This window comes from Lissotriton vulgaris, chromosome 7 (genome assembly GCF_964263255.1).
Source record: "Lissotriton vulgaris chromosome 7, aLisVul1.2, whole genome shotgun sequence".
In the NCBI taxonomy this organism is placed as follows: domain Eukaryota; kingdom Metazoa; phylum Chordata; class Amphibia; order Caudata; family Salamandridae; genus Lissotriton; species Lissotriton vulgaris.
Window position 1 is genome coordinate 388,272,691 of NC_141695.1, and position 21,528 is coordinate 388,294,218.

The window sequence follows — 21,528 nt, forward strand, 5'->3', positions numbered from 1 at the left end:
GTTGAGAATGCAATAAGAGACAGGGAAAGATATGAAACTGGCTAAAAGATAGATGTACAAGGAGGTCAAAGACACAAGAAGAATGACCAACAACGGATGTATTAAAGCATGGCCCATATTTGGGGCCAGAAGTGGTGAGTAGAAGTGCACAATGCAAGACTGGGATGGATCTCAGGATCTCATTGTGCGCAATGTACTGTGACAGTATGCCGACCTGAAAATGCACTGCATAATGAACAGAGAAGCTGCAGGACATCCTCATTAATTATAGTGAACGGCTTAGGGTAGGGTTAACTATTTTTTTTGTTGAAAATATTTTTATTGAAACAGCGCGGTCACCAGTATACATTGATGCACATCTTGTCAGCACTGAAGCAGTACATATATGGTGTCTTTTGCAGTATAAATCAAACATTGCAATTTTCCTTTTTCTTCGTTAGTGATTATTACAACTCTTCGAACTCCCCCCTCCCTTCCCTCCCAGCACTTACATATTAGACAAATTATTCTCTTCCTGGCAATGTCTCCTCGTTAGGTAGGGTTAACTATGACCAGAGAGAAGAGCAACAAAATTGAAATAGAGCCACAGGGACACTGATGGTAAGTACAACATGTTTTATTGTTTAGACACACATTCAGGCTTTCTCCTCATATTACTGATGTCAAACTTCAGACATTACCAACAATCCAACAAAACAAGTTTCTCTAGGACGCATACAATTGGACGTTGATATGCAGGGCACGTTAAAACTGCTTGAACAAAATTATCTGTCACAGACACAAACAAACAGACACACATTTTGTATATATAAATCAGAGAACAAAATAGCAGCACAGTTTGTGATTCCCACCAGGGCCGGCTCTAGGCTCATGGTGGCCCTGTGCAGGGAGCGTAGGTGGGGGCCCCGGAAGAGGGGGTCCGGACCCTCATGGACATCGATTCGCCTAAATGTTATGGGTGACAAAAACGACATGTCACTCCCTTTCACACCCAGTGACATCACAGGTGTGTCTAACCTTGGACTTTCGACGGCCTCTTATTTACTGCTTGAGATGTTATAACAGAAAAGTAAACAAAGCTATATGGGCCCTCTTTAGTTTCTGTTCTCTCTGTCAGTCAGTCTCTCTCTCTGTCAGTCAATCTCTCGCTCAGTCAGTCTCTCTCTCTGTCAGTCTCTCTCTCTGTCAGTCTATCTCTCTCTGACAGTCTCTCTCTCAGCCAGTAAGTCTCCAAGTCTCTCTCTCTCTCTCTCTTAGTCTCTCTCTCTGTCAGCCAGTCTCGCTCTCTCCCAGTCAGTCTCTCTCTCTCCCAGTCAGTCAGTCTCTCTCAGTCAGTCATTCTCTCTCTACCTCAGTCAGTCTCTCTCTCTCTCTCTCTCCCTGTCAGTCCCCCTCTCAGTCAGTCTCTCTCTCTCAGTCAGTCAGTCTCTCTCAGTCAGTCAGTCTCTCTCGCAGTCAATCAGTCTATCTCTCTCAGTCAGTCAGTCTCTGCCTCTCTCTCTGTCTCTCTCTCTGTCAGTCAGTATCTCTCTACCTCAGTCAGTCAGTATCTCTCTACCTCAGTCAGTCTCTCTCTCTGCCAGTCAGTCTCACTCTCTCTGTTAGTCAGTCAGTCACTCTCCTAGTCAGCCAATCTTGCTCTCTCTCTCTGTCAGTTTCCTAGCCAGTCAGTCTCTCAGTCAGTCAGTATTCAGTCTCTGAGTCAGTCAGTCAGTAAGTCTCTCTCTCTCTCAACTCTCTCTCTCTCTCCATTCTCTCTCTCAACTCTGTCCACTCCATCTCCACTGTCTCTCCACTCTCTCTCCACTGTCTCTCTCTCCACTTTCTCTCTCTCTACTCTCTCTCCACTCTCTCTCCACTATCTCCCTCCACTGTCTCCCTCCACTCTCTCTACTCTCTCTCCACTCTCCCCCCACTCTCTCTCTCCACTCTCTCCACCCTCTCTCCCTTCACACTCTCTCTCTACTTTCTCTCCACTCTCTCTTTCTCTCCGCTCTCTCTCTCCCTCTCTCTCTCCACTCTCTCACTCCACTCTCTCACTCCACTCTCTCTCTCCACTCCCTCTCTCACTCTCTGTCTCACTCTCTTTCCACCCTCTATCTACTCTCTCCACCCTCTTTCTACTCTCTCTCAACTCCCTCTCAACTCTCTCTCCACTCTCTCTCCACTCTCTCCACACTCTCTCTCTGCACTGTCTCCTCCACTGTCTCCCTCCACTCTCTCCCTCCACTCTCCCTCCACTCTCTCTCCTCTCTCTCTTCTCAATCTCTCCACTCTCCACTCTTTCTCTCCACTCTCTCTCTCTTCTATCTCTCTCTCCACTGTCTCCTCCACTGTCTCCCTCCACTCTCTCTCCACTCTCTCTCCACTCTCTCTCCACTCTCTCTCTCCTCTCTCTCTCTCCACTCTCTCTCTCCACTCTGTCTCTCCACTCTCTCTCTCTCTCTCCACTCTCTCTCTCTCTCTCCACTCTCTCTCTCCCCTCTCTCTCTCCACTCTCTCTCTCCACTCTCTCTCTCCACTCTCTCTCCACTCTCTCTCTCCACTCTCCACTCTCTCTCTCCACTGTCTCTCTCTCCACTTTCTCTCTCTCTCTCCACTGTCTAGCTCCACTCCCTCCACTCTCTCTCTCTCTCTCTTACTCTCTCTCTCTCTCTCTCTCTCTCTCTCTCCACTCTCTCTCTCTTCACTGTCTCTCTCACCACTTTCTCTCTCTCCACTCTCTATCCACTGTCTAGCTCCACTTTCTCTCCACTCTCTCTCTCTACTCTTTCTCCACTCTCTCTCTCTACTCTCTCTCCACTCTCTCTCCACTCTCTCTCCCTCCACTCTCTCTCCCTCCACTCTCTCTCCCTCCACTCTCTCTCTCTCTACTCTCTCTCCACTCTCTCTCTACTCTCTCTCCACTGTCTTTCTCTCCACTCTCTCTCCACTCTCTCTCCACTGTCTCTCTCCACTCTCTCTCTCCCCACTCTCTTGCTCACTCTCTCCACTGTCTCCATGCTCTCTCCACTCTCTCTCTCTCCACTGTCTAGCTCCACTCTCTCTCCACTCTCTCTCTCTACTCTCTCTCCACTCTCTCTCTCTCTACTCTCTCTCCACGCTCTCTCTCTCCACTCTCTCTCCACCCTCTCTCCCTCCACACTCTCTCTCTCTACTCTCTCTCCACTGTCTTTCTCTCCACTCTCTCCACTCTCTCTCCACTGTCTCTCTCCACTCTCTCTCTCTCCACTCTCTTGCTCACTCTCTCCACTGTCTCCATGCTCTCTCCACTCTCTCTCTCTCCACTGTCTAGCTCCACTCTCTCTCCACTCTCTCTGTCTACTCTCTCTCCACTCTCTCTCTCTCTACTCTCTCTCCACGCTCTCTCTCTCCACTCTCTCTCTCCACCCTCTCTCCCTCCACACTCTCTCTCTCTACTCTCTCTCCACTCTCTCTCTCTCTCCACTCTCTCTCTCCACTCTCTCTCTACTCTCTCTCCACTGTCTTTCTCTCCACTCTCTCTACTCTCTCTCCACTCTCTCTCCACTGACTCTCTCTCTCTCTACTCTCTCGCTACTCTCTCTCTCCACTCTCTCTATACTCTCTCTATACTCTCTCTCCACTGCCTCACTCCACTCTTTCTCCACTCTCTCTCCACTCTCTCTCCACTCTCTCTCTCCACCCTCTCTCTCCACCCTCACTCTCTCTCTCTACTCTCGCTCTCTACTCTCTCTCTCCACACTCTCTCTCCACCCTCTCTCTCCACCCTCACTCTCTCTCCACCCTCTCTCTCCACCCTCACTCTCTCTCCACCCTCACTCTCTCTCCACCCTCACTCTCTCTCCACTCTCTCTCTCTACTCTCGCTCTCTACTCTCGCTCTCTACTCTCTCTCTCTACTTTCTCTCTCCACACTCTCTCTCCACTCTCTCTCTCCACTCTCTCTCTCTCCACTCTCTCCCACTCTCTCTCACAAAGTAGTGTGCGTTCCATGGGCATCCGCAGAAATGTTTCCGGGGGGTGGGGGGGGGCACATTTTTAACTTCATCTCCATCCCCCTTGCACCCTTCTCCCCTCTGCCTTGCAGCACCCTTCTCGCCCTCCCCCTTGCACCCTTCTCCCCCTCCCCCTTGCACCCTTCTCCCCCTCCCCCTTGCACCCTTTTCTACCTTGCACCATTCTCCCCTCTGCCTAGCACCCTTCGCCCCTCTGCCTTGCACCCTTCTCCTCTCTGCCTTGCACCCTTCTCCCCTCTGCTTTGCACCCTTCTCCCCTCTGCCTTGCAGCACCCTTCTCGCCCTCCCCCTTGCACCCTTCTCCCCCTCCCCCTTGCACCCTTCTCCACCTCCGCCTTGCACCCTTTTCTACCTTGCACCATTCTCCCCTCTGCCTTGCACCCTTCTCCCCTCTGCCTTGCACCCTTCTCCTCTCTGCCTTGCACCCTTCTCCCCTCTGCCCCTTGCACCCTTCTCCCATCTGCCTTGCACCCTTCTCCCCTCTGCCTTGCACCCTTCTCCCCTCTGCCTTGCGCCCTTCTCCTCTCTGCCTTGCACCCTTCTCCCCTCTGCCTTGCACCCTTCTCCCCTCTGCCTTGCACCCTTATCCTCTCTGCCTTGCAGCCTTCTCTACCGTGCACCCTTCTCCTCTCTGCCTTGCACCCTTCTCCTCTCTGCCTTGCACCCTTCTCCTCTCTGCCTTGCACCCTTCTCCCCTCCCCGTGGCACCCTTCTCCTCTCCACCTTGCACCCTTCTCCCCTCCGCCTTGCACCCTTCTCCCCCTCCCCGTTGCACCATTCTCCCCTCTTCCTTGCACCCTTCTCCCCTCTGCCTTGCACCCTTCTCCCCTCTGCCTTGCACCCTTCTCCCCTCCGCCTTGCGCCCTTCTCCCCTCTGCCTTGCACCCTTCTCCCCTCTGCCTTGCACCCTTCTCCCCTCTGCCTTGCACACTTCTCCTCTCTGCCTTGCACCCTTCTCCCCTCTGCCTTGCACCCTTCTCCCCTCCACCTTGCACCCTTCTCCCCTCCGCCTTGCACCTTTCTCCCCCTCCCCGTTGCACCATTCTCCCCTCTTCCTTGCACCCTTCTCCCCTCTGCCTTGCACCCTTCTCCTCTCTGCTTGCACCCTTCTCCCCTCTGCCTTGCACCCTTCTCCCCTCTGCCTTGCACCCTTCTCCCCTCCGCCTTGCACCCTTCTCCTCTCTGCCTTGCATCCTACTCCCCTCTGCCTTGCACCCTTCTCCTCTCTGCCTTGCAACCTTCTACCCTCTGCCTTGCAACCTTCTCCCCTCTGCCTTGCACCCTTCTCTACCGTGCACCCTTTCTACTCTCTGCCTTGCACCCTTCTCCCCTCTGCCTTGCACCCTTCTCCTCTCTGCCTTGCACCCTTCTCCTCTCTGCCTTGCAACCTTCTACCCTCTGCCTTGCAACCTTCTCCCCTCTGCCTTGCACCCTTCTCTACCGTGCACCCTTTCTACTCTCTGCCTTGCACCCTTCTCCCCTCTGCCTTGCACCCTTCTCCCCTCCGCCTTGCTCCCTTCTCTACTTTGCACCCTTCTCTACCTTGCACCCTTCTCCTCTCTGCCTTCCACCTTTCTCCCCTCTGCCTTGCACCCTTCTCCTCTCTGCCGTGCACCCTTCTCCTCTCTGCCTTGCGCCCTTCTCCTCTCTGCCTTGCGCCCTTCTCCTCTCTGCCTTCCGCCCTTCTCCCCTCTGCCTTGCACCCTTCTCCCCTCTGCCTTGCACCCTTCTCCCCCTCCGCCTGGACTCCAAAACGTAAGCTGATCACTTTCTTCAAACAAAATAATTTTGACCTAATAGACAAGCTTTTTATTTTTAGTAAATGCATGGCAGGTGCTCTACTATCAGTTTGCAGTTTCATCCAGTATCCATATGTACTCTGGCTATACAAGGAAAGTGCCACCATCCCAAGCCAAGGATACACACTAAATACTAAGAACTACCAACAATATATCGGCCAAACAAGGGTGGGCAGAGAGCACATCACCCTCACATGCATTCATGTTTTAATGAGGATGCTTTTCTCTCACAATAATATTAATGTTTGTACAAATGCCATTTTGACACCTCTATGTGCTGTACATAACGATTGTCACTGTAACTCAGCTTACCGAACTCAGAGGGAAGGTTGACTTGGTACACCAAGAGAATAACAAATGACTCGGAGGACTTAAACAGATGTCAGGGTGAGCGTGAAACGGACTACGATAAAGCAAGCAATTAAAATTGTATTTTGTTTAAAAGAACCATGACTTGTTGGAAAACACAGTTTCTATTATGTAGAAAAGTTCCTAAAAATGTCACAGTGATTACAAACTATATTACACAGGCACGTATGTTGGAGAAATGACCTACAGGCTGTCTCAACAGAGATCAGATAATCTTCCCTTACTTGCAGGCCCGTTATCCCATTCCACTGAGACCTCTGTTTCACCTTTCAACAATAAAAATAAACTTACTCACTGTCTCTACCTTGTCCCAAACTTGGTGGCTGAGGAAGTGCTTCTGCATCTGGAGCGTTCTTTCTAATAATTCTAATTCACCATAGGCCAATCTGTGCACAAGCACACAGCAGAACACTGCGCCCTCGCCACATTCCAGCATGCCAGCTCTCCACATTTACCGAGGCCCACTCAAGAGGGCTGTGCAAATCGCTTTCACTTTCGCAAGTTTGACATGCGTAGTCGAGCGGCTAAAAGCATCCAGAAAATGTAAGCATGCTTTTAAAATGCTGATGTGGAAACACAGAGCCAGCTTCAACATTGTAATTATGTCTTTAGATAACTTGTAGGGGTGGCAGGGAAGCAGTTTTTTAAGGGTGCCACAATCACATTAAGAGGTCCCCAGCCCATGTAGGCCCCCAAACCCTGACAACCCCTCACCCCTCACAGACAGCCCTGGCCTCCTCCCTTCTCCAAGGAATAGTGCCCTGAGGAGAATGCACTATCTCAGGGCCCCCACCCCCTCCTCTTTCCGGGCCTGGCTCGTGGCTTTGACTGAAGAGAAACAATGGAAGTTGATACTTTGTTTCTCTTCAGTCAAAGGTCAGCAGCGCGAGGAGCTAGGAGCTCCTAGGAGCAGGCTGCAGGCAGCAGCAGCTGCTTTAGAGAGAGAGAGACACAGCTCTCTACCGGAGGGCTCAGCTGAGGGGCCCCCTTCAGCTACTGGAGACTGCTGAGACAACACGTGCTGAGAGATGGAGAGAGAGACAGGGGAAGCGCAAGATATCCTAAAAAATAATAGTAGCCGGGAGGCTGCCAAATCCTGCCAGGGGGCCGCCAGTGATCCTTCTGATCTGACCCTCGTCGTGGCGGCCCCTGGGGTTTGGCGGCCCTGTGCAGGTGCACAGTTTGCACATGCCTAGGGCCGGCCCTGTTCCCACACTGCTCATTTCATGCTAATGCTACTTACTGTTCACTAGTCCTCTCTTGGGCTTTCTAAACGGAATCAGATTACGTTCTAAATTAAAAGTTTTTAGTAATTGAACCCTATTTGAATATCTGTCAGAATATCTTACCTAGTTCAGCATGGGTTTATCTGACATATAATGTCTTTTAAATAATGCTCGTATAAGGTAAATAACAAATTTTAAGTCTGTGTAAATATATATTACTTTCAGTTTAGAAATTAATTTATAACATGTTAAAATAAACACTAATCTAGAACAATAGGAGTGGCATCAGACACAAACCAAACTTTCAAAGGTAATGAAAAGTTAATCTTTAAAGAAAAAAGGAAAAGACTTGCTGGGTGACTTGTGCAGAGCTAGAGCTCTAGGAACTAAGGCCCAGATGTAGGTAATAGCAAATTACCGAATGGTAAATACCGAATTTTACCGATTCGGTATTTACTATTCAGTAATTGCTATGTAGGTAAAAAATTCGGTAAAAATACCAATTCAGTAAGATTCGATATTTACCGATTCGGTAAATACCGAATCGGTATTTGCTATTGAATCCTATGGGCCTTAAAGCCCATAGGATTCAATGGCAAATACTGATACAGTATTTACCGAATCGGTAAAAATACCGAATTGCAAAGGGGGACAGATGTGCATGTACACAAGAATTCGTTATTTACCATGCAATTGTATTACATGGTAAATAACGAATTCTAAAGGCCCTGTAGCACTGTTAGAAGTAAAATTACCCAATCTGTATGTTTTCAGTGACCCTACATACCAATGTCAAAATACCGGTCGGAAACGGCCGAAAACCTGTATTTTCGGCCGATTCCGACCGGTATTTTGACACCTACATCTAGCCCATAATTCTTTCTTCCAATCAGAAAAACAATTACATGAAATGGTTTCATCTCCTTCAAGAAAAAATGCATCACACACAACAGCAGCAGGATGCTGTTCATGTGTGTGTTTGGGAAGCAAGAAATGGTTGCCCCCTGAGCTGCTTAAATACCCATAGTGAGAAGATAGGTATTACTCTTCTTAGAAGATGACTCATCAGTTTTGTTTTCACAGAGCTCTGCAGACATTGAGATGATTCATACTCTGACGTCATCCCAACATTTTTACTAGACCTGCAGGTCTAGTGACTTAAATAATTTACTTGACCTAATCATTATGCTCTTAACCCATAAACTGGATTTAAATTATGTGATCCTTCGAAAGTATTTTTATTCACTGAGACGCCACTTTCTTCTTTATCGCATACGAGAGCACTTCAAATACGCATGTCTGTTGTAAGGAAAATTCTTGTTTGGTTTAATAGTCTAAACTCTTGCTTTATATGTAATACAAATCTAGTCACATCAGTGGTGGATGGTGAACTTTGGGAGTGGTGGGGCTGGGCTTGGCTGAAGGGACGTGGGGGGTCGTTAAGGGGTCATGATATTTTTTGGTAGGCCGGTCGCCATTTGCCAGGCAAACAAAATGTACACACAAAGTATGCCACACACCGGCTGCACACACCATACATAATATACATTAAAGGCATCAAATTAAAACATTAATAATATACACACATTATATTGTTCTTATGCATAGCACACACACAAATATACAAAGCACAGTGTGTGTGTGTGAGGACTAAACTAAGCTTTTGCATATATTATTCTGAACATGAATAGCATTCTCATATTATATACTATAGGAAAATTATCTACAAGCTAATTCTGCACATAATATGCTGAACAAGTAGGACGTGTAAAAATACAGCATGCTTACTGAACCGGACAGATACATACTGAATATGATTAGTCAATAGTGTTTTATGAAAGCATACCGGTCGTTTAGACACAGCAAAATGGAGCAAGCAGAGCTAAATTAAAACAAGTCTTTTTTTTATCTCAATGTGCCAAGACAACTTGAATCTACAAATTGGTGTGCAAATCTGCCCATGCAAAAAGCGCAAAAGGCATTCAGAGACTGTGTCTCGATGACGAGTACTAGAAATTAAAAGTCCAGAAAAAGAGACAGGCTCTCACATCATAATCAAGAGTCAACAGTGAATACTAACTACAGGGAACAACGAAAAATATATTGAACAGCATTTTCGAAGACTACAGAGCAGCTAAAATTCCTTTGTGTGGATACAGCTGAGATTTACCCATAAAACTGCCACAATATCAATGATAACAGCATTGGGTCTTCCACATTTCCAGCAAAGAGGCCATGTATTGAATGGCCATAGATCATTGACCACAAACTTTTGGTTGGTATTATGAGAAGCTGGAATCCTTGTCTAGCATGAAATTTTGGCAAAGGTCGCTACTATTAGGAACTCATACTGATCATAAGAACTTTAGACCACCAAGGCTATTAATTCAGCATTTTTCAGCAAAACCAGATGCCCTCTGTGAAGACAGGCAAAGACCATGGTGCATACGTTCACAGGGCAATATCAAAATTTTGATATTGGATACTATAATATTCACTGATCACCGCTAATCTCGTCCCATAATGCTTTACAGGGCCTTTGGTTGGGATTGTTTTTTTTGCCAATAACTGTGCTTAGGGTGGCCCTGAGAGGATGGGGCCACCACCGAAGTTCAACAAGATGTGCTTTTTGTTTATGCTCTTAATGTTCAAGGCATCTGCTTGGTCCTACCCCTAGGTTAGGGGGCACCCCAAAATCATCACCTCTCTCAATATGTAATTTTTTCATTGAAAAAGTTCACTTTTGTGAATTGGTTATATGCTTTTTTAGCATGTTAAATTGCTTTATCAAAGCATCTGAGGGTGTTGTTGATTTAGCTGCTACATGATTAAGCTCAGTTTTTGTACTGTGCTACGTGCAACTTGCAGAGTGTGAATTTGTGCAAACTACTAGGGTTAGTCCTAGGCTGTAAAAAGCAGACTTTGCACTATCGTGGTATCGTTATGAGTTAATATTATCATGGTTGCTGGAAAATAGAACCTGGGTATGACCCTACTCCCAGTTATATCCACAGTAATTTAGAAAGGTGAAGCCGCACACCAGAATCGTTTTCTAAAATAATTAACCAATCTTGGTCGAAATTGGTGTGCGTTGTTTAATCAACAAATTTACGTGCTCAGCCACAACTTGTTTTGCTCTTTGCCATAACCTGTTAAAATTTAGCACGGCGTCATGCAACACCAAATACAACCCTAACTGCAGACCACATTTGAGGTGACCTGTACAACAAGAGTATAAAATCAAATTTAAAAGTGGACTAGTCCAATTTAAAACTCACTTACTATATACAAAATCCAACGATTACACTTAAAGGGTTAATAAAGCCACAAATAAACACGTTTTTTAAAGAATTTAAAAGAACTTCCTCCTCGAGAAAATATTGAGGTTAGTGCAAGATACATGCAGGGGCTATCCAATATGTTTAACGTTTTTTTCATAGAAAACTATACCTGATTAAGGATAGTGTTACCGATAATCCTACAAGAATGTCTGAGCCATAGATGGAAGTCAACCTGTTTCCCTAACTTGTTTTAATGAGATTGCAGAGGAACCCTTGAACGAATTAGCATTTAAAGTGAGATCTGGGTCACTAAGGGACCACTACCTTCCTGCCATCTTGAAAAGCCTATCCTCAGTAACAAATAATCTGTTGAGAATGCTACTTAATAAGTCCTTAAACCAAGGCATGGTACTGCAAGTACTCATGCATGTACAAGTAATTCCTTTGATGAAAGAAAACCAAGGTGAGCACCCTGTGATATTAAAAACTATAGATCTATATCATCACTCTCATTTCCTGCAAACAAAAACTCAGAGGCTCATGCAGCCTCAAAAAATCTGTAAACAAGATTGCTGACTTTGTCCATCCTCCTCAAGCTGGCTTTCAACCCTTGCAAAGCACAGATTCTGTAATTATGGCTGCGTGGATGATCTAAGATGGGACGACGATCGAGGCCAGGTATCTGCCCTGGCACTATTAGACCTAGCAGCAGCCATTGACAAGGTCAAACATAAGATTCTGGTTGATCATGTGGAAGAAACAGGAGTTCAAGGAAAACCTCAGGAATGGATCTAATCCTTCTTGATAGAGCACACTCAGGCAGTGAAACTGGAGACATTCTATGCAAAACCAATACATTAGCGTGAGGTACCAGACAGCTCCTCTCTATCATCTCATTTACTCCACTTGTATACCAAACAATTGATTGCAGCGCAAGTACCTAAAGGCTGTAGAATCCACAGATGTGTCACAGTTATTATTCTGTTTTGATGGTACTGCCACATCACAAGATACATTTCAAAATGCAATGAGATTTCTCGTTAGTTGGAGAAGTTCTAATCAGCTAAAACTTAATGCGGATATAACAGAGATAGTTATACTTAATACCAGCTAGCCTGTGGAACATGTTTTACTGGCCTTGCGAACTGGGTTAAGTGCCTACACTAACAACCACGGCAAAAAGCTTAGAAGTTGCCATCGATGGTAAATTAACAATGCAACGTCAAATATCATCACTAGTGTCCAAATGTACCTTTTTGCTAAAAATGCTGAAAAAAATGGCACCGCTACTCTCCTTCAAGGTTCAGAACATAACAATGGTGAGCATCATTTCCAAACTTGACTATGCCAACTCTTTGTGCCTGGGCCTGCCTATTTGTAGTTAAAGTATTAAAGTACATCCCTATACTAAACGTGGCATCTACTCATACCAACCGAATCATGGTCCCAAAGTTCCATAAGAACAAATCAAGTGGAAGGAATTTTGCACCATTGCCACCAGCAAGTTGGAACTCCGCGATAAAATTCGCCATAAAACTGACTTTAAATTATTTCGGGTAAAAATGAAAACATTGATAATTAAGCAAGTACTGGGGCCATTCTGACTTTATTTTCTTCAGCTGTTATGTATTGCTATCCGCGCCAAGAAACCGATGGTAAATGTGGGCTAAACAAGAACAATTAGCATAACCTAAGGTGAATACGTGCGGGCAGATTTACAAGCCCCTTGCGCCTCTTTTACGCAGCTGTTGTCTCACTTTTGTGACGCAGCGGCGGCGCAAAGCCAGCGCCATGCTCCAGGGTATTTACAACGTGATGCATCTGGGAGATGCGTCACGTTGTAAAGCCCTGCGCCACATGTAGGCGTTCTGACGCGGTGGGGGGGAGGGGGGGGGGACGTTCCGATGTATTCGGATGCTTCCTAAAAGTGGCTGAGTGAAATCTACAAGATTTCACTCAGTCACTTTTAAGGCAATGCTGGGTCAAAACCCTGCGCCTGCTTGAAGCAGGCGTAAGGATTGATGCAGCATGTTAGGGATAGGGCACCCCCGAGTCTTGCTGCAGCTGCGTCGTGCTTGCGATGCATCTCCAGCAATGCGCCGCCTTTCCGACGGGGAATGCAACAGGCATCTGCCCATCCGTGCACCACGGTGCACCGCATTGTAAATGCGGCACATCAGTGGTGGCGAACGGGTGGGCAGATGCATTGCAACTCTTCTGGCACATCCCTGCTGGTTAGCAGAGATGCGCCAGAAGTAGTACATCTGCCCCTATGAGACTAAAAGGCGCACTAGCTCACTACTGACGATTCCCCACATGACATGTAAACATGACTTAAGTTCATTATACATGAAGCCTTAATATAGTTCAGTGACTAACTGCTCAGACAAAAACACTCGTTGGTTAAAGTACAGAAATGTGTGATTAACACTATCATGCATATTTAAAGTCTCAGTATAGATTGTGCGCAAACGCTGCCTTCCTGGCTACATACTTACAGAAGACGTTTCAACGCGTGATCTTTCATATATACTTAAAACCATGCTAATGATCTGACAACACCTGGTGAACTTATGCAACGCCCTTTTGACATATCGTAGGTAATACAGGCTCTCCAATTTCTTTACCTCTCCCCTACGGTGTGGAGTTATGAAATACAGTCAGCAGCTACATTCATAAATCCCGGTACATACTCAACTTGTAAGATATGTTGCTGTGAAAAGAGTAACCCACCAACATATCACAAGCAACATACTATATAACCCCAGGGTCTCAAATGTGTTCTTAGCTGGTGTGTGTTCCGTTATGACCCCAAACATTGTTTCACTTGCAAGTTTATAAATTACTTGATGACCCATTCCATTACCTGTGGCTCATCAATAACAAAATAGTCGGTTTGTGCCCTCCTGGGGCAAAATAAATAGTCACTTCCTTCTGCCCCATCAGATATGCAGTGATCTCAGTGTTCATGAAGCATTTCTTTCTGTCAAACTATGATAACGTTTTCGGGGACTTGGCAACAAATCTGCCATTGCAAAAAGGGTTCACCTCTAGGAGGGGCTCACCTCTAGGAGGGGCTCTTTAGCGGAGATCTTTTGTATCCAACTGCCCTATGGTGAAGTGCGGGTGTGTGGGCAGGAAAGCAGGTAAGCCTGGTGTAGTGATTAAAATGCAGCAGGGGGTGCCGGAAACAACTTTATTCTGGAGGTCCCCCTACTACAATTAAAAACCGTGAAAAATGGCTCGCTAGGTGTCACCACGTTAGGTAGAGTGACCCTAGAAAAGCCTTGAAGAACATTTGGTCAACATGTTTCTCGCAATTAGGTTAATCACCTGCGATTCATCAGGACCTTATCGAAGTGAAAAAATAATAAAGGACTCAACAACATGCCAGTGTCATGTATGTGGTGTAGGTATATTTTACCTTAGTGGAAAGTCCTATGCCTAGACAATGAGAAAAAAGGGAGATAAACATTAATAGTATATTTCTCATCAATAGCAAAGAGGGTCAGCGCCAGAGTATGGACATAGTGTGGCATGCTCGGGTGGTGTTGGGGGAAAAACACACAACCTGTACATGCCGAGTGATTTCAGCGTGCAGTGTAAAACACACACACTCACCCTATGTTTGTGATAGTAACACACAGTGGTATAAAAACAGTGGTTAAAAGCAGCAGACAAGACACCCTGCTGTTTGATAATTGCAAAATTATGATCTTCCCAGACTATACCAAGTTGGTTCAACAGCAGCGGCACTCTTTTCTGGCGGCCAAGGCCAGGCTCCGGGGCCTGAAACTTCAATACTCATTGCTGTACCCGGCCCGCCTCCGTGTCATCTACAATTCGAGGACCCACTTCTTTGACACTCCGGAGGCTGTCTTTGCCTGGACAGACGAGGCGGTCCGGCTTCGTCCACAAGTCCAGCCGGGGCTGCACTCTGGCTCCTCCCGCAGTTCATCTCAGGAACGGGGCGACCAACAGGCCAAAGGGAAGCGTCACCGCAAGTCCCGTTCGAGGCGGAGGTCCCTGTCTCGAGACCCCCTCTTGGGGGACACACAGCCGGAGACGGATCACTCTGGCGGGGGGTCGTGACTTCTGTCCACTGACCCTTGACTCTTGCATCTCTATTGTGGCCACCTACTGCGGCGGCGACCTGCTGCACGACGATCTGGACTTTATCTGGTGCAGTATTACCTGGCTCTTACGGGCCTAGCTGGGACTCGTGTGGACAAATGCACTATATCTTGCAATATTATTGATTGTGCTTATTGATGGGGGGAAGGGTGGGGCATGTTTGGTGGGCTGCTTCCTCCTGTTGGGGTTAGGGGAGGTTTTTGGGTGTGTGCTTGGTTGGTGCTAGGGGGTTGTGTGGGATCCATTGGCATGCCTGACTTTTGGCGCTCTGTTTTGGGCCTGAAGTACCGTATGCCGCGACAGATGCTTCATTGTTTCTTGAGGTATTGGGGTGGGGGTGGGGGGTTTGGGGTTGTTTGGTGGCGTGTTGGGGGGGTTGGCATTGCGGGGGTTGTGGGTATTGGGGTATTGTTCGTTGGGGTGCACGTGATTTCTCTGACCTATGCTACTGTGGGGTTTGGGGCCTGGGCCGGGGGCCGGGGATTGTGGGGTTGGATGAGTCGTGGTGATGGTTGATGTCCCTCGTTTGGCGCCTTCTGGCGCCTCCATGCATGTTCTTAGCTGGCATGTCCGAGGTCTCTTGGATAAGATTAAACGGGGGCGGTACTTCGCTGGGCCAAAAGGGATCTTGCAGATGTGCTCATGCTTCAGGAAACACACATGCTGGGTACGAAGGCCCTCAGTCTCCAGCGCTTTGGCTTCCACCAGGTGTTCCATGCCGGGTTTGCCAGGGGTTCCAGGGGGGTGGCCATACTTATTCATAGGCGGCTGGCATACACTCACGAGCGTCAGTGGCTCGACCCCCAGGGGCGCTTTGTGTTTATTCAAGGGAAGGTTGGTGTGGAGCCCGTGGTGTTTGGATGTGTATATGCTCCCCCCCCTGCAATGGGCCTTGGCTGAGCGGTTATTTGCCTTATGGGCTGAACTCCCCGACTCCCTGGCGGTGATTGGTGGCGACTGGAACGATGTTGTGGATGTGGCTGTGGACCGACAGCGGAGGCCTGGGGTGGCGCCTGCCCCCCCCCCCCCAACGCGGTTGGGGGCTATGATGGATGTACTGGGATGGGCGGATGTGTGGAGGCATCTGCATGCAGAGCGCCGCGAGTACACATATGTCTCGGCAGTTCATGGCTCCCTTTCGCGCCTGGACTATGTCTTTGTCCCGAGGGCCTTCCTTGCCAGAGTGAAAGGGGCGCCGATTCGGCCTCGCGGGCTCTCCGACCATTCCCCGGTAGCGGTCCAGATAGACCTGCATAGACCGCGCCAGCCCTTCAGATGGCGGATGTCCGCGTGGCATCTGCAGCGACCTGACTATTCCCAACATCTTCGTGGCGCTATCGCCCAATACTGGCAGGACAATCTTGCCGTGGGTGTGGACGCGGTGACTGTCTGGGAGGCCATGAAGCCCACTCTGCGAGGTATTGATCTGGCATGGTGTGCGTCTGCTCGTCGGGCTCGGCTAGAGGGCATAGCCGCTGCGGCGGGGCGGGTGGAAGAACTAGAGGCTCGCCACAGAGATGCGGCGGATGACATCACCCTGCGACGGCTCCTGCAGGCGCAACAAACATACTCCTCGGTCTTATTGAACGAGGCTCGCCAGGCGTGGCTGGCCACCCGTAGCCGGGTTTACCAGTGGGGTGACAAGTCATGCACAATGCTCCATCGGCTTTGTCAACAAACCTTGCAGCCCATTACGCTCCCGGGTCTCGTTGATGCCGCAGGTGTGGCACTCACAGACCTGGCCACTCTGACCGCGAGCTTCGCGCACTATTATGGGCGTCAATATGCCTCCCGGGAAACTCTCTCCCCCGCTGCTATTGCAGGTTATCTCACATTGGTCCCCCCAGCTGCTGTGTCTGACGAGGTGCATGACGCCCTAGATCTCCCCCTGACGGCTGAGGAGCTCGGGGACGCACTGGGTCAGCTGAATGTGGGCAAGGCGCCGGGACCGAGCGGCTTTCCCAGCGAATTCTATAGGAAATTCCATCTACAGCTCGGGCCACACTACCTGCGTGCATTGGAGCTGGCGCGAGAGCGGGGCCGCCTCCCACCAGACTGGTGTCATGCCGAAATCGTTGTGTTCCAGAAGCCGGGAAGGCCACCGGACCGCCATGACTCTTATCGGCCCATTTCCCTTATCAACTTTGAGGCCAAGCTTCTGGCCAAAGCGCTCGCGAATCGTTTGCTTCCCCATATCTCTGCCCTTGTTCATCCTGATCAGGCTGGCTTTATGCCGCGCCGAGCGACACGGCACAATATACGGCGGGCGCAGGCGGCGATTGATGCTATCGGAGCTTCGGAGGATCAGGCGGCGTTGTTGCTGGCTGACATTGATAGTGCCTTTGATTCGGTCAGCTGGACTTTCCTCTTCACCCTTCTACCGCTGCTGAACCTCGGCCCGGTCTTCATCTCATACGTCCGCCTGCTCTACACTGAGGTTTCGGCCTCGGTGCGGATCTCGGGGGCGGCCTCGGCTCGGTTCCCGGTGACTCGGGGCACGCGTCAGGGGTGTCCGCTTTCCCCCTACCTTTTTGCGCTGGCCATGGAGCCGCTGGCCGCCAAGGTTCGCAGTGATGCGCTGTATCGTGGTTTTGTCTGGAGCGTGGATCATGCGGACCGCATCGCCTTGTATGCGGACGATGTGCTGTTCTTCATGACCGACCTGCAGAATACGGGCCCGCGGGTTCTGGAATTGATGCAGGGCTTTGGTCAAGCGTCGGGGCTCTTCCTTAACCCACACAAGTCGACCTTATGGGTGCTGGGTGGTGGCGCGGTGGACTTTCCATGGGCTGCGTCCCTTCGGATCGCAGTGGAGGGAGTGAAATATCTGGGAGTTTTCCTCTCTGCCTCGCCCACAGAGGCTTGGAACCGGAACATTCAACCGGTTTGGGACCGGGTCCAGCTGGACATCAAGACGTGGACACGTATGCCTCTTAACATTTACGGTCGATCGGCCATCTTTAAGATGGTGGCCTTGCCCCGTCTCCTTTACCAGCTGCAGAATCATCCCTACCCGATTGATCCGCAGTGGTTTCGCAGTGTTGACTCTGTGTTGGGCAGGTTCCTGTGGGCTGGAGGTGCCTCCAGGGTGGCGCTCCGTACGTGCTTCCTCTCTACTTACTGCGGCGGCTTGGCTACCGCGGATATGCTGTCTTACTATCAGGCCTCCCATCTCCTGGTGCTCAACGAGTGGTGGTATGGGGACCGCTGTGACCCGGCCTATGCCCTGGAGCACTCTCTAATGGGCGACGTCTCCCTTCATACGTTGTTGTACTCGGCCAGGAGGAGGCGGCTGCTCCCACGAGTCACCCAGGCGGTCTTTGCTGTCTGGCGGAGGGCCCTGCACCGCATGGGCTGGTGGGGTAAACTGACGGCGGAGACTCCGTTGTGGCGTAATGGCCTGCTGCCGGCGCTGGCGTCGCTGCAGGGCTTCGACGGCTGGGACGCAATAGGGGTCTCGTCCCTGGGGCATGTCCTCTCCGGCACCACTCTTAAATCCTTTCAGGAACTGAGTGCTGAGTTCAACATGCCCAAGTCCCAGTTCTTTCGTTATCTCCAATTTCGTCACGCTCTTACTCCTAGCCTGGTGGGGCTGGAGCAGCTCCCAGACTTCAGTCCCATAGAGGCGAAGCTGTTTATGGGAGATTTGGGTGACAAAAAAGTTTCCCAGATTTACCGCTCCTTGGTCACGCACTGCTCCCCCTCGCTCTCGACACTGAAGGCCCTATGGGAGGCCGATGTTGGCCCCTTGGACGAAGATGACTGGCGCGAGGCCCTTGAATCCCCCCGGGGGGCTGCCATTGCAGTCCGCCTCCGCTTCATTCAGTTCAAATATCTGCATCGAGCTTATTTCACAAGGGACCGTTTGTGGCGGGCGGGCCTGATTGCAACCCCGGAATGCCTGAGATGTGGTTCGGAGAGAGGCACCCTTTTTCACACTGTGTGGTCTTGTGTGCGGTTGACTCGGTTCTGGGCCGGGGTCTGGGATTGCCTGTCTGAGGTGCTGGGGTGGGACCTGCACCGTACCCCTAGGTTGGGCCTTCTTCACGTCCTAGAAAATGTTGGGGGCAACATATACAAGCGCCATCTGTTGCTGCTGGGGCTGGTGGTAGCGAAGAGGGACCTGGCACAGGCCTGGAAGAGCGAGCGAGCACCCCCCCTCGGTGCCTGGAGGGCGGGCCTGGACTTCATCATGGGTTTGGAACAGCCGGTTTTTGAGGCTCGGGGCTGTCCCCGCAAACATTTCAAAATATGGAAACGGTGGGCAGACTATAGGGGCCTGCCTCTCGACCCTCCTATGGACATGGACGATGCATTACCACAGGATGTTGCCACATGAGTGGTCGGCGGGTCAGTTCGTCGGGGTAAAGCCTTCAGATGTAGCTGTGAGGCGAACAGAATAGTAAACCTCGAGATAGCTCCATGAGCAAAAAGTATAGGAATTAGCACCGATGACTAGGAAGATCCGAGTCTCATTAGGATATCCCCTCTTACCTTAATCAGCCCGTGACCGCGTGGATACACCTACCCATCTCCGCCGAACTCGGATAGATGGGTAGGTTTGACGGTGTTTGTTATTTATTGAAACCGGCAGTGTGAAATTCTAGCCGTTTCCGCCCTTCCGTGTGGATCACGTGACGCGGGTGGTTACTCTAGCGGCCATGATGTAATGGTTAAAAGTATAAGGGGGAGGCTGACTGTAGCCGTCGTGGCTCAAAGACTGGGTTTACTAAAGTAGAGTGGGAAGACAACTTGTACAAGACATACTAAATTATATGTTAACCCGTATGGTGTGCCCGGTCAACGCTATATTTGCAATCTAATTTAGGGACCGTGATGGTCACGTGGTGTATAGCGTGAACGAGTCGGCCATGATGGGACAGGCAGTAGGTATTGTGAACCTGGAAGATATCACAATCGCTGAAGGTCTAATCGTATAGACACGGCAGGGCGTCCCATACGGTTATGAACTTAGACCCGTGCTGGTCGTATGTTGTGTTGATAAACAATGTCGGCCAAAATGTGAGGGGCCGAGGGTCTAGTAAAGGGGCCTGGATAGTAGTCAGATAACATGAGAGTGTAGTCATAGAATATAATCCATACCCAAATAGACTTAAGGGAGCCATAACCAGTAGTGAGTAGTTGCTAGTGATTGGCTTACAGCGAATGCCAAGGGATATCTTCATTCAATCCACAGCTGTCAGCGGATAGGCGATGGACCCATCTCTGCTCCTTCCTGAAGAGTGCATTTTTTGGGCAGTTAGGGCTAGATTCCAAAATGACCCATTTCAGGGAATCTTCATTATGGTTTGCTTCCACATAGTGTTTACACATTTTTGTATGGGTTTTCTTACAGCGGAAATTGCTACGGTGTTCAATAATACGGGTTTTTATTGGGCGGGTGGTCATCCCAATATACTGCAAATTGCATGGGCAAATCAGCAAATAGATGCAATGTGTCGTGTTGCAATTAGTGTGGTGCCTGAGTTCCCAATTGAAAGTCTCAGACAGTTTGATGGTTTTCAGTGTTAAGGTGTATCTACAGACACCACAGGAGCCACACGGGTAGTGGCCCATGACAGGGGGTAGATGCCAAAGGGTTTGTTGTGTCTCTTTCGTGGGTTTCTTTGGTCTGGTGCTGATCAGGATATCCTTCAGGTTCTGTGATCTCCTGAAAGCAAACCTAGGTTGTTCCAGATCCAGATCACCAGTATTGAGGATTCCCCAGTGGCGTTTGATGGTCTTCTTGATTTTATTGGACAGGGGGGTAAAGGTGGTGACACAAGTGATCGGTTGGTTCTCGACCGGTGTACTCTCCTGTCTCTCTAGTAGAGCTTCTCGGTTGTTATTCCGAGCCCGTTTTCTAGCTTTGGAGACATCGCTTTTTGGATATCCTCTGTCAAGGAGGTTCCTAGAAAGGATTGAGGATTCCTTCTTATAATCGGCCACATCGCTACAATTGCGTCGTATCCGGAGAAATTGTCCGAATGGTAAGTTTGAGCGTAAGGCCTTGGGGTGGTGGCTCTTATAATGGAGTAGACTATTACGGTCTGTAGGTTTTCTGTACAGTGAGGTACTGAGGGTCCCCTCTTCTAGTTTGATAGTGAGGTCAAGAAAGGCAATTTCCTTTGGTGAAGAGGACATAGTGAAATGTAAGAAGGGGTTCAGTGTATTCACCCATTCAAAGAAATCCTCATGGGCTGTCAAGGGGCCTGTCCAGAGTATTAAGACGTCATCTATGAAGCGTCTCCATATTTTAATGTTGTCTCGAAAAGGGTTAGACTGGTGGTGTATATGCTTGTCTTCAAACTCGGCCATATACAAACATGCTACCGAAGGGGCGAAGGTGCTGCCCATTGATGTCCCCTGGGTCTGGTGATAGTATTGTCCCTTGTACTCGAAATAATTCTCGGTGAGTGCAAGAGTCGCGCACTCCATGATGAAGGTTTTCGGCGTATTTGAGTTCCAGGTTTCTAGGCCCAGTCTTTCCTCTTTTACTTCTACGGTGGCCCTCTGAGGGATATTCGTATAGAGGGCCTCCACATCTAGAGTAATCAAAAGGTCAATTTGTGTTGTGTCCTGTATGGAGTTCAGAATGCGTAAGACATCTGTTGTGTCTTGGATGTAGGAGGGAATGCATTTAACCAGTGGTTGTAAAAAATGGTCACAAAATTGTGAGAGTGGCTCCAGGACTGAATTGATCCCTGACACGATTGGTCTCC